This window comes from Amia ocellicauda, chromosome 14, assembly GCF_036373705.1.
Source record: "Amia ocellicauda isolate fAmiCal2 chromosome 14, fAmiCal2.hap1, whole genome shotgun sequence".
In the NCBI taxonomy this organism is placed as follows: Eukaryota; Metazoa; Chordata; class Actinopteri; order Amiiformes; family Amiidae; genus Amia; species Amia ocellicauda.
Genome location: NC_089863.1, coordinates 15,976,109 through 15,988,910, shown reverse-complemented (window position 1 = coordinate 15,988,910; position 12,802 = coordinate 15,976,109).

Genomic DNA, 12,802 nt, shown 5'->3' with positions numbered 1-12,802 from the left:
CCTGATCCTTTCCCTTCAGACCTGACTGTTCATGTGGACTACAGTGTCCTCTGTATGGGAGACATGGACTCTGGGATCACCAATACTGGACTGTCAATGAACTGTTGGGAAGAGAGTGTCCCCACACAGGACTTTGTACCGAAAGGGATGAAGTGATGTAGTGAATTAAAGGGAGGGAGGGAATGGGGTGGGGGTGGGGGTTAAAACTTGAAGAGCGGACTTGAAAACTGAAAAAACATGACAAGCAAAGTGAGAATCGACAAAGAAAAACCAACAACAAAAACTGCTATGATATGAATAAGAATATTTTGTACATTTTTAACACCTGGGATTTCCTTTAAAAAAAAAAAAAAAAAAAAATCTAAATGTTTTTGTTATTATTTGGGCCGCTGTTGTGTTCGTTTGGTGGTTTGTATGGAGTGTGGGTGGTGTTTCTGTGTGGGCAATGCATTGTGGGCCGGAGTGTTGTGCATGGACAGGGATACTTAACTGTGTTCTTGCATCATCAGCCACACCGTCTGCTCCTAATTGAACCTCTGGTCACAAGGTTGATCAGCCCTAGTCATAATTGAGGTTTTGATTCCAAACAGAAAAGGGAAAACATAACTTCACAGGTAAGTGTGTTTGACCCAAATGTGGACAAGTGAGTCCAGGGCCACTACATTGCAGCACGGTGTGGTACACTACCCCAGCACACACTGCACTATCCTATACTCACACTACACTTACTACAGCCCACGACACTGATACTCTACACTGCAGAACACACAACTACACTACCCTGTACCTACACTTTACTACAGCACACTACAATATCCTATACATTATTTACTACAGCACACTCCAGTATTCTACACTTAACACACTACCCTGCACTATAGTTATTGTTGCACTATAGTGTCTTACACTTTATCCTACACTTTACTACAGTATTCTACACTTACGGTACCTTCCAACTACACTACAGCACATTACATTATCCTAACTTTACATCACACTATAGTATCCAATACCTTACTATAGCACTACACTGCAGTATCCTACACTTGAGTACAGCATAGTGTACTACAGTATCTTACACATTATTACAGCACACTACAGTAGAAGTACCCTACCATACAGTGTAGCATGGGACTGGGTCTTCTCATTTCCACCTAAACTCATTACTCGGTCGAGCCATTTTATTGGCTAAATCCGACCAATGACCTGCTGCTGGCTGTGATTACCCTAGGTAGGTACAGTGGTTGTGGTGGGGTGCCACAGTCTGTTCTATACTAAACAAAAATATAAACAGCATGTAAAGTGTTAGCTGAAATGAAAGATCCCAGAAAAAAAAATGAATTTTTCAAAATGTTATGCACAAATTAGGTGACATCCCTGTTAATGAGCGTTTCTCCTATTCCAAGATAATCCATCCGCCTGACCGGTGTGCCATCAAGCAGCTGATTCAACAGGAGCATGATGGGTGCTTGCGCTGGGGACAATGAAAGGCCGCTCTGAAATGTGCAGTTTTGTCACACAACACACTGCCACAGATGTCTTGAGTTTGGAGGGAGTGTGCAATTGGCTGCCGACTGCAGGAATGTCCACCAGAGCTGTTGCCAGAGAATTGAATGTTCATTTCTCTACCATAACATCATTTAGACACCACGTGTCACCACAGCAGCCCAGGACTCCACATCCAGCTTCTTCGCCTGCAGGATCGTCTGAGACCAGACGCCCGGACAGCTGATGAGACTGGGTTTGCACAGCCGAATAATTTCTGCACAAACTGTTAGAAAGCAGCGTCTCAGGGAAGCTCATCTCATCGTCCTCACCAGGGTCTTGACCCGCCTGCAGCTCTGGTGGACATTCCTGCAGTCTGTCGCACGCTCCCTCAAAACTCAAGACTTGAAATCCATAGATTAGGGCCTAGTGATTCATTACAATTGACTGCTTTCCTTATATGATCTTTAATTCTCTCAGATCTTTGAAATTGTTGTGTTTATATTTGTGTTCCATATAGGTGGCCTCAAGCCAGGGCTGCTGGGTCCCAAGAGCTGAATTATACTTTACTGATGTAACATCATTTACATTTATTTTTCGGCTTCGTGGTCTGATGGGATTCTTTGCATTCAAGATGCCGTTCACCTGTAGTAATGTGCAGCCTGCAGTAAAGTATTCAATTAATCTGTTTAATCAGACTAGCTAGGTTACTAGGAGCTTACCATACGTCCCCTTGGAGAAAGATGACAAAAATAACAATAAGTGTAACTACAAGTACTATATTTGCAACATTATTCTATAAAACACTAGACCATAGGTAAGGATATAATCATATGTATGACAATCAATCCAGGGCAAAGCAGGTGCAGTAGCCTGGTGCATTGTGGGACACAACAGCCAAAGTTACAGAACAAGCCAACTCTCGCTTTAATGTTTGAATATTCCTTCGTCATTCCAATGGGAAAAATAGCCCTCAGACACCGATTCGATTTTTGCTGAGTTTTTATTAAAACCGACATGTCCTTTTCATCGGCCATTTCAGACTTGTGGGTGAAGGTAAAGTCACACACGGACACGCACACAGTCACACTCACATACTGACACGTATGTAGATGCAGTGGAAAGAAAACATCCTTAATGTCAAACAATGTAATTCATAATTTGTTTAGCTAAATAAACATTGTCCATTAAACTGCAATCAGATCTTGTCAGATTGGGGAGGTGTTGGAAAAAAATAAAAAATAAATAAATATATTGCTGTCTGTAACACACTACCATCAAATGCATTTTCCTCCAGTGTTGTTATATATCATATGAAGTATATTGTAGCTGAACTACAGTGAGGGGAAAAAGTATTTGATCCCCTGCTGATTTTGTACGTTTGCCCACTGACAAAGAAATGATCAGTCTGTAATTTTAATGGTAGGTGTATTTTAACAGTGAGAGACAGAATAACAACAACAAAATCCAGAAAAACGCATTTCAAAAAAGTTATAAATGGATTTGCATGTTAATGAGGGAAATAAGTATTTGACCCCTTCGACTTAGTACTTGGTGGCAAAACCCTTGTTGGCAATCACAGAGGTCAGATGTTTCTTGTAGTTGGCCACCAGGTTTGCACACATCTCAGGAGGGATTTTGTCCCACTTCTCTTTGCAGATCCTCTCCAAGTCATTAAGGTTTCGAGGCTGACGTTTGGCAACTCGAACCTTCAGCTCCCTCCACAGATTTTCTATGGGATTAAGGTCTGGAGACTGGCTAGGCCACTCCAGGACCTTAATGTGCTTCTTCTTGAGCCACTCCTTTGTTGCCGTGGCTGTGTGTTTTGGGTCATTGTCATGCTGGAATACCCATCCACGACCCATTTTCAATGCCCTGGCTGAGGGAAGGAGGTTCTCACCCAAGATTTGACGGTACATGGCCCCGTCCATCGTCCCTTTGATGCGGTGCAGTTGTCCTGTCCCCTTAGCAGAAAAACACCCCCAAAGCATAATGTTTCCACCTCCATGTTTGACGGTGGGGATGGTGTTCTTGGGGTCATTCCTCCTCCTCCAAACACGGCGAGTTGAGTTGATGCTAAAGAGCTTGATTTTGGTCTCATCTGACCACAACACTTTCACCCAGTTCTCCTCTGAATCATTCAGATGTTCATTGGCAAACTTCAGACGGGCCTGTACATGTGCTTTCTTGAGCAGGGGGACCTTGCGGGCGCTGCAGGATTTCAGTCCTTCACGGCGTAGTGTGTTACCAATTGTTTTCTTGGTGACTATGGTCCCAGCTGCCTTGAGATCATTAACAAGATCCTCCCGTGTAGTTCTGGGCTGATTCCTCACCGTTCTCATGATCATTGAAACTCCACGAGGTGAGATCTTGCATGGAGCCCCAGACCGAGGGAGACTGACAGTTATTTTGCGTTTCTTCCATTTGTGAATAATCGCACCAACTGTTGTCACCTTCTCACCAAGCTGCTTGGTGATGGTCTTGTAGCCCATTCCAGCCTTGTGTAGGTCTACAATCTTGTCCCTGACATCCTTGGACAGCTCTTTGGTCTTGGCCATGGTGGAGAGTTTGGAATCTGATTGATTGATTGCTTCTGTGGACAGGTGTCTTTTATACAGGTAACGAGCTGAGATTAGGAGCACTCCCTTCAAGAGAGAGCTCCTAATGCCAGCTCGTTACCTGTATAAAAGACACCTGGGAGCCAGAAATCTTGCTGATTGATAGGGGATCAAATACTTATTTCCCTCATTAACATGCAAATCAATTTATAACTTTTACAAATATATATAAAATGCGTTTTTCTGGATTTTGTTGTTGTTATTCTGTCTCTCACTGTTAAAATACACCTACCATTAAAATGATAGACTGATCATTTCTTTGTCAGTGGGCAAACGTACAAAATCAGCAGGGGATCAAATACTTTTTTCCCTCACTATATATAACTACACTTTATTTATTTATTTATTTATTTATTAATTAATTAGCAGACGTCCTTGTCCAGGACATCTTACAAAATATCATATTATCTATACATTTGTATTAGGTATAGATCTCTTCGCAGAGCATTTAATTACTGCTGGATATTCAGTCAGATGTGTTCTGATGCTGATGTTAAAATCTTAATCTAAAAGTTATTGTTTACAATTTCTGTTAAAATTACTTTTGATTCTGTAACTTTTTGTTTATTTATGTATTAATTTGCAGATGCCCCTCCCCAAGGAAATATTTTCAAAACATTATAACGTACTTCAACACACTCCACTTGACAACAGCACATTAAATTACAATATCCTACACCTAACTTTACTACAGCACACTCCAGTATTCTACACCTAACTTTACAGCACACTACACTACAGTATCCTACACTTTACTGCAGCACTACAGTATCCTAATTTTACTGCAGCACACTACAGTATCCTACACTGTACTACAGCACATTGCACTACCATATCCTACACCTTACTACAGCACACTGCACTACAGTATCATACACTTTACTGCAGCACACTACAGTATCCAACACTTTACTACAACACACTCCACTACAGTATTCTACACCTAACCTTATGGCAGTATCCTACACTTAACTACAGCACACTGCACTACAGTATCATACACTTTACTGCAGCACACTACAGTATCCAACACTTTACTACAACACACTCCACTACAGTATTCTACACTTTACTGCAGCACACTACACTATCCTACACTTTACTACAGCACACTGCACTACAGTATCCCACACTTTACTGCAGCACACTCCACTACAGTATTCTACACCTAACTTTACAGCACAGTATCCTACACTTTACTACAGAACACAGCACTACAGTATCCCACACTTTACTGCACCACACTACAGTATCCAACACTTTACTACAGCACACTCCACTACAGTATTCTACAGCTAACTTTACAGCACAGTATCCTACACTTTACTACAGCACACTGCACTACAGTATCCTACACTTTACTACAGCACACTGCACTACAGTATCATACACTTTACTGCAGCACACTACAGTATCCAACACTTTACTACAGCACACTGCACTACAATATCCTACCCTTTACTATCATACACTTTACTGCAGCACACTACACTATCCTACACTTTACTACAGCACACTCCACTACAGTATTCTACACCTAACCTTATGGCAGTGTCCTACAATTTACTACAGCACACTGCACTACAGTATCCTACACTTTACTGCAGCACACTGCACTACAGTATCATACATTTTACTGCAGCACACTACAGTATCCAACACTTCACTACAGCACACTCCACTACAGTATTCTACACCTAACCTTACGACACAGTATCCTACACTTTACTACAGCACACTGCACTACAGTATCATACACTTTACTGCAGCACACTACACTATCCTACACTTTACTACAGCACACTGCACTACAGAATCATACACTTTACTGCAGCACACTACAGTATCCAACACTTTACTACAGCACACTCCACTACAGTATTCTACACCTAACCTTACGACACAGTATCCTACACTTTACTACAGCACACAGCACTACAGTATCCTACACTTTACTACAGCACACTACACTACAGTATCCTACACTTTACTACAGCATCCTACACTTTACTGCAGCACACTACACTATCCTACACTTTACTACAGCACACTGCACTACAGAATCATACACTTTACTGCAGCACACTGCACTATCCTACACTTTACTACAGCACACTCCACTACAGTATTCTACACCTAACCTTACGGCACAGTATCCTACACTTTACTACAGCACACTGCACTACAGTATCCTACACTTTACTACAGCACACTGCACTACAGTATCCTACACTTTACTATCATACACTTTACTGCAGCACACTACACTATCCTACACTTTACTACAGCACACTGCACTACAGAATCATACACTTTACTGCAGCACACTACAGTATCCAACACTTTACTACAGCACACTGCACTACAATATCCTACCCTTTACTATCATACACTTTACTGCAGCACACTACACTATCCTACACTTTACTACAGCACACTGCACTACAGAATCATACACTTTACTGCAGCACACTGCACTATCCTACACTTTACTACAGCACACTCCACTACAGTATTCTACACCTAACCTTACGGCACAGTATCCTACACTTTACTACAGCACACTGCACTACAGTATCCTACACTTTACTACAGCACACTGCACTACAGTATCCTACACTTTACTATCATACACTTTACTGCAGCACACTACACTATCCTACACTTTACTACAGCACACTGCACTACAGAATCATACACTTTACTGCAGCACACTACAGTATCCAACACTTTACTACAGCACACTGCACTACAATATCCTACCCTTTACTATCATACACTTTACTGCAGCACACTACACTATCCTACACTTTACTACAGCACACTGCACTACAGAATCATACACTTTACTGCAGCACACTACAGTATCCAACACTTTACTACAGCACACTGCACTACAATATCCTACCCTTTACTATCATACACTTTACTGCAGCACACTACACTATCCTACACTTTACTACAGCACACTGCACTACAGAATCATACACTTTACTACAGCACACTGCACTACAGTATCCTACACTTTACTACAGCACACTGCACTACAGTATCCTACACTTTACTATCATACACTTTACTGCAGCACACTACACTATCCTACACTTTACTACAGCACACTGCACTACAGAATCATACACTTTACTGCAGCACACTACAGTATCCAACACTTTACTACAGCACACTGCACTACAATATCCTACCCTTTACTATCATACACTTTACTGCAGCACACTACACTATCCTACACTTTACTACAGCACACTGCACTACAGAATCATACACTTTACTGCAGCACACTACACTATCCTACACTTTACTACAGCACACTGCACTACAGTATTCTACACTTTACTGCAGCACACTACAGTATCCTACACTTTACTACAGCACACTGCACTACAGTATCCCACACTTTACTGCAGCACACTCCACTACAGTATTCTACACCTAACTTTACAGCACAGTATCCTACACTTTACTACAGCACACTACACTACAGTATCCTACACTTTACTACAGCATCCTACACTTTACTGCAGCACACTACACTATCCTACACTTTACTACAGCACACTGCACTACAGAATCATACACTTTACTGCAGCACACTGCACTATCCTACACTTTACTACAGCACACTCCACTACAGTATTCTACACCTAACCTTACGGCACAGTATCCTACACTTTACTACAGCACACTGCACTACAGTATCCTACACTTTACTACAGCACACTGCACTACAGTATCATACACTTTACTGCAGCACACTACACTATCCTACACTTTACTACAGCACACTGCACTACAGAATCATACACTTTACTGCAGCACACTACAGTATCCAACACTTTACTACAGCACACTGCACTACAATATCCTACACTTTACTATCATACACTTTACTGCAGCACACTACACTATCCTACACTTTACTACAGCACACTGCACTACAGAATCATACACTTTACTGCAGTACACTGCACTATCCTACACTTTACTACAGCACACTGCAATAGTTACGGCTACAACTTCTACTGTCAACTACTTTTGATTCTGTAACTTCTTGTCCGTGTATTCATCACATGGGGAGATGCCCTTCGCCAGGGAAATATTTCCAAAACATTACAACGTGCGATAAAAGCAGTCAGTGAAAACAATACGACATAAGAAAGTTTACAATCGAGAGGAGGCCATTCGCCCCATCGTGCTCGTTTGGTGTCCATTAATAACTAAGTGATCCCAGGATCCTATGCAGTCTATAATCTACAACAGCAGCATACATCCTAGTACAAACGAGAGAAGTACAAATATTATAGAGTGTGTGCGGAGCTGCAGAAGTTACAGTCGAAGTGGTAAAAACACACACAAAAACAGACGCATAATTACTACTGCTGATAGCACTGGGACTACACTTCCCGTCGGCCTGTGCGCGGCGCGGCGGCTCTCGCGAGGCGCGGCGGCTGCAGCCTCGCGGCGGCTCCTCCATTTCGGTGAAACCCGAGTCTCCTCCCCGCAGCCGCCGCCGAATCGCCGTCCGGACCCGCAGCCAGTCAGCCCGCACTTTCACCGGCTCCCACGGTCCCGCCAGCAGCCTGCTGGGTACCGAGAGACAGTTTGGAGCGGCCCCGTTACGGATTGAGGACGATTTCAGGCGGATGGCGACTCCTTCCCCGAGTTTTTAGTGAAAGAAAGCGGCTCCAAAATTCAGGTAGGAGGGGAGAGAAGATGGCGGCGGCGGGGGTCGGGGAGGAGGAGGGGGGGTGCCGAGGGGGGGCTCGCACAAGGCGGCAGCGGCAGCGCATGAGCAACGGCGTCTCCGCTCCGTTTGGTTGGCCTGGCAGGAGGGTATTCCCACGAAAGCCGGCCGGGGAACGGCGTCCGCTTCCCCGCAAACCCGCCCGCACCGAGCCGCTGCAGCCGTCCAGAACCGAGCCCGCACATGCGCCGTCCGCATCGCGTTGACTCGTTCCCCGCTCTGCCTCCGTCCGGACCCGCCGCGTTGCCCCCCGCGGACCCCCCTGGAGCACCCCTGCGCGGAATTATCCCTGCAAATACCTCCGGTGTGTATTTAGGGGGAAAAAACGTGATGTGACCACAATGGCCGGCTCGCCCTGCATGCCGCTGTCCGGCCCGGGTCCAGAAATGGAAAAGCAGTGCTGGGACAATATCGGGGTTATTTCGGGCTGTGCGTGACCCCGCGGGTGACGTCACGGGGGTTTGTTCCCTCGGCTGCGGAGGAGGAGGCGTGTGCGGTGGGGGGGTTGTGTGCGAGAGAGCGGGGAAAGACTGGGCTGCGCTGGGGGTGGGGGTTAGCACTACATGACTGTATGCGAGAGCGATCAATAGAAATTAGGCCAGTGCCGGCGTTACGTAACACTACGGGACAACGTGAGCCGGCAGCGGCAGCCCCGGGAAGGTCGCTCTGCAGCGGCATTGTGATCCCGCCAGTGAGGGAAGTTGCACAGTATCCGTGTAGATCGGGGGTTAAAGCAGACACATGCACATGCGTCTGAGTGCTGGAAAGCGCTTTATTTGGGTAGCGGGGGGGTGGAAGGGGAATCGGTGCATGCGCATTGCATTGCATTGCATGCGCCCCCCACACTAAAAAGCAGCGTTGCGTGTGCCCATTGCAATGCATTTGAAAAAGGAGTGAAGTGCTCTGGATCGGGAAAGAAGACCCAACTGGCCAGGTGTACACAATGGCTCGCCTGCGGTCCTGCACATAGGCCCTGACTGTACACGTCGCCCTCCTCACAGAAGTGCCTGGTGATTATGAATTATTACCACCTAGACGCAGTATCGGTAGCGGTGTATTATTGATGTGCACGGCTCTGCACGCTTTTGTCTGGCTGAGAGGGAGCGCTTGCCCGGCTGCAGCAGGCACAGCCACTGGCACAGGCACTGGCACCGCTTGTTTATAAATAGAGGCTGCCCTGCTTCCCATAAATCACTTCCCAACGCGCGTCTGAGGGGGGCCTGGCGGGCATGGAGTCCAGGGCACTGGTAGTGAAAGTCGCTGAAGATCGGGAGCATTTTGATGTTTAGTGCTGTGTGCTTTATGTGCCTCTGCTCTGGTAAGCACGCTTCAGCCATAAACTAGTCGTGCTGGAAGAGGCTTTCCATCCAGGGTTGGACTGTGAAGGTAGCTGGGCTGCAGTCTTCAGTGCCTCCGGTTAGGTAGTGCAGGACTGAGCACCACATGCAGGTCCCACTGAAGCAGGCTTCCCCTTAAACCTGCTGGATCCACACTTAAGCGCTTTCAGTCGTGTGGATGTGTCCATCTTCTTCCCCCTTCCTCCTCCAGTTCTGGAAAGGCAGTGGGACTGAGCCGCAGCCCGTCTCTGCCAGGGTGAGTGTGGCTGGGGAAGCGAAGGTTTATAGCCCCCTCTCCACAGATCTCACAGTGAACACACACAGGCAGCCCTGAAGTGAGCCTCGTACCACAATAAAAAGGTGTTCTGTCACTGTTAACCTCCTGTGAACTGAGATATTCAATTAAGAGCTCATTGAGGCTAATGCCAGTATGTTGTCACATATTACTGTAAGACGCCCCCACACGAGTGCCCACTACCCCTTGAAATACTGAAATACCCCTTGAAATGGTCTGGACCCCAGGACCCCAGCCCCATGTGTCCTGTCTCCTGTCTCCCGAGCCCGTTTGTCTGGTCAGCCCTTCATCCCCAGTGTCTCCAGTAAATCAAATCTATTCTTTAACTGGACTAATACAATTGGCAGTTCTGCAATTGGGGGTATGGGTTACTTTAACATACATATATTCACTCATCACCCGCTTATGTTCACGTCAGCCTCATGGACCGAAAACTTTGCAGGCTTCGGCTGCTTATCAGGCCTTGGCGCTTGGCGCTCACCCACGCAAAGTTTGCCTATTAGGAGAGAGACAACAGAGCAGGAGGTGTAGTCAGCCCCCTCAGACACTCTGCCAGCTGGAGCCGCGGGGTCTCATTCCTCCGCACTGACGCGGGGTTTTGCACTGAACGCGTCTATCGAATACAGGGGTGGCCCGCGTGTACTGGGGCTCCTAGTCAATCGGGTCGATTTTTCACCTTCCGAGTCATTGAAATGGTTTGATGAATAAGAAATGGTGTATAAAAATATATTATAATGACGATAACTTTGGAAATAGTTTTAGCAACTGACCATAATTTAGCTGTGCCAACCAAGACTAAATGTCTCGGGCCTCCTGTGGCTAAAGAGAGACGATACATAATCTTCAGAGCTGAACGCAGCACAGCCACAATGAATCCAAATTACCAATCGGGTTGAGGATTCGGGCAGCCCGAGCTGTTGGGGTTGGGGACGGAGATCGGGGGGTGCCAGCGGCTGGCATGGAAAGCCCCATGGCTCAGAGTGGCACGTCTGTCTGAGGTCTCCAACCTTTGGGTTTGAACCAATTTCTTTGACCATGTGTTTGAATTGTTTAGTATTGTTTGATCTATGCCCACAGGCTAGGCTGTAGTTAAGTTTAAGGATAGATTAAAAAAGCCTTGAGGCAGGGAGAGCAGGGATTTGTGTCCAGTTATCAGATTACCAGGCCTATGTGTGCTTTGCCGTATTTCAGCTCAGAGCTGTGGGCTGTGCTGAAGTTCACTGTAGTGCAGTGGGCCGACTGGTGCTGTGTTAGACTGTAGCGTTGTGCTGTAGTACAGTGAGCTGTCCCTCTACCTGCGTCCGAAAATCAGCACAGTAGTAATCTTGTTCCTTAATGTGGGCCGTGGGGATACGTCTACTCGGTGGGAAAGGAAAATTGCATTGTTTGCTGGTCTTGTGAACACAGGTTATTTAAATTGCATGCAGGGACAGTGTTGTTGGTGCCGCGGTGACCATAGTAATAGTGTTCGGGGATGGCTAGACATAATCTAGCGAGGTTTAGAAGTGACTGCGAACAACTGGGGGGGCAACATGTCTCTGTTGTTGCGGTGACCTTTATAAGTGGCTGTGTGTGTGTGTGTGTGTGTGTGACATGGAGGGGAGTTTATTGCCGTTAAACAGTTTCGAGGCAGGTGGTCATCTGCAGGAAATGAATCCAGACAAAAGCACACTGCAGCTTTGGAGTTAAAGCATTGAAAAGCTGCAGTTCTCTCTGCTGTGTCCCTTCTATCACAGCTGCTGTATTAAACCCTCTCCCTCTGTGTTTCCCCTGCAGAAGTGGAGGTGCCCATTAACTCAGCATCCTGGAAGTGGAAAGCACAGAAGAGCCTTGTCCTACGCCACAGACAGGTGAGGAGTGCCTGTCCGTCTGCCCATTGTCCTGCTCTGATTACAGTAACTGTAAAAGAAATGAAAGGGGCAGTGATGGGAGCACTGCCCCTTTTATTTCTTTTACACAGTTACTCAGAGCTGTTAACCTACCCTCCCCATTCCCACCGCACCCTTCACCCTGCTTTCCACGCAATCCCCTCAAAGTATTGTGTCTCTCTCTCTCTCTCCCCCCCAGGTGCGGTGTGCGGCGGTGGTTTTGGGGAGACGCTGCAGGGGTCCCCAGCTCCGGACGCCTCGCCCCTCAGACTGGCTGTCCAGAATGAGGCCGGGCTATCCCAGCATGCCCCGCAGCAGGCCGCCGCTGCCGCCACACAGCCGCCCCCCTTGCAGGAGAGAGAGCAGCGCAGCAGCCCCCCCTGGGAGACTGCGGACGCCATCGAGCCCGACAGCCGAGCGCTCCGTTTCGCCCTGGA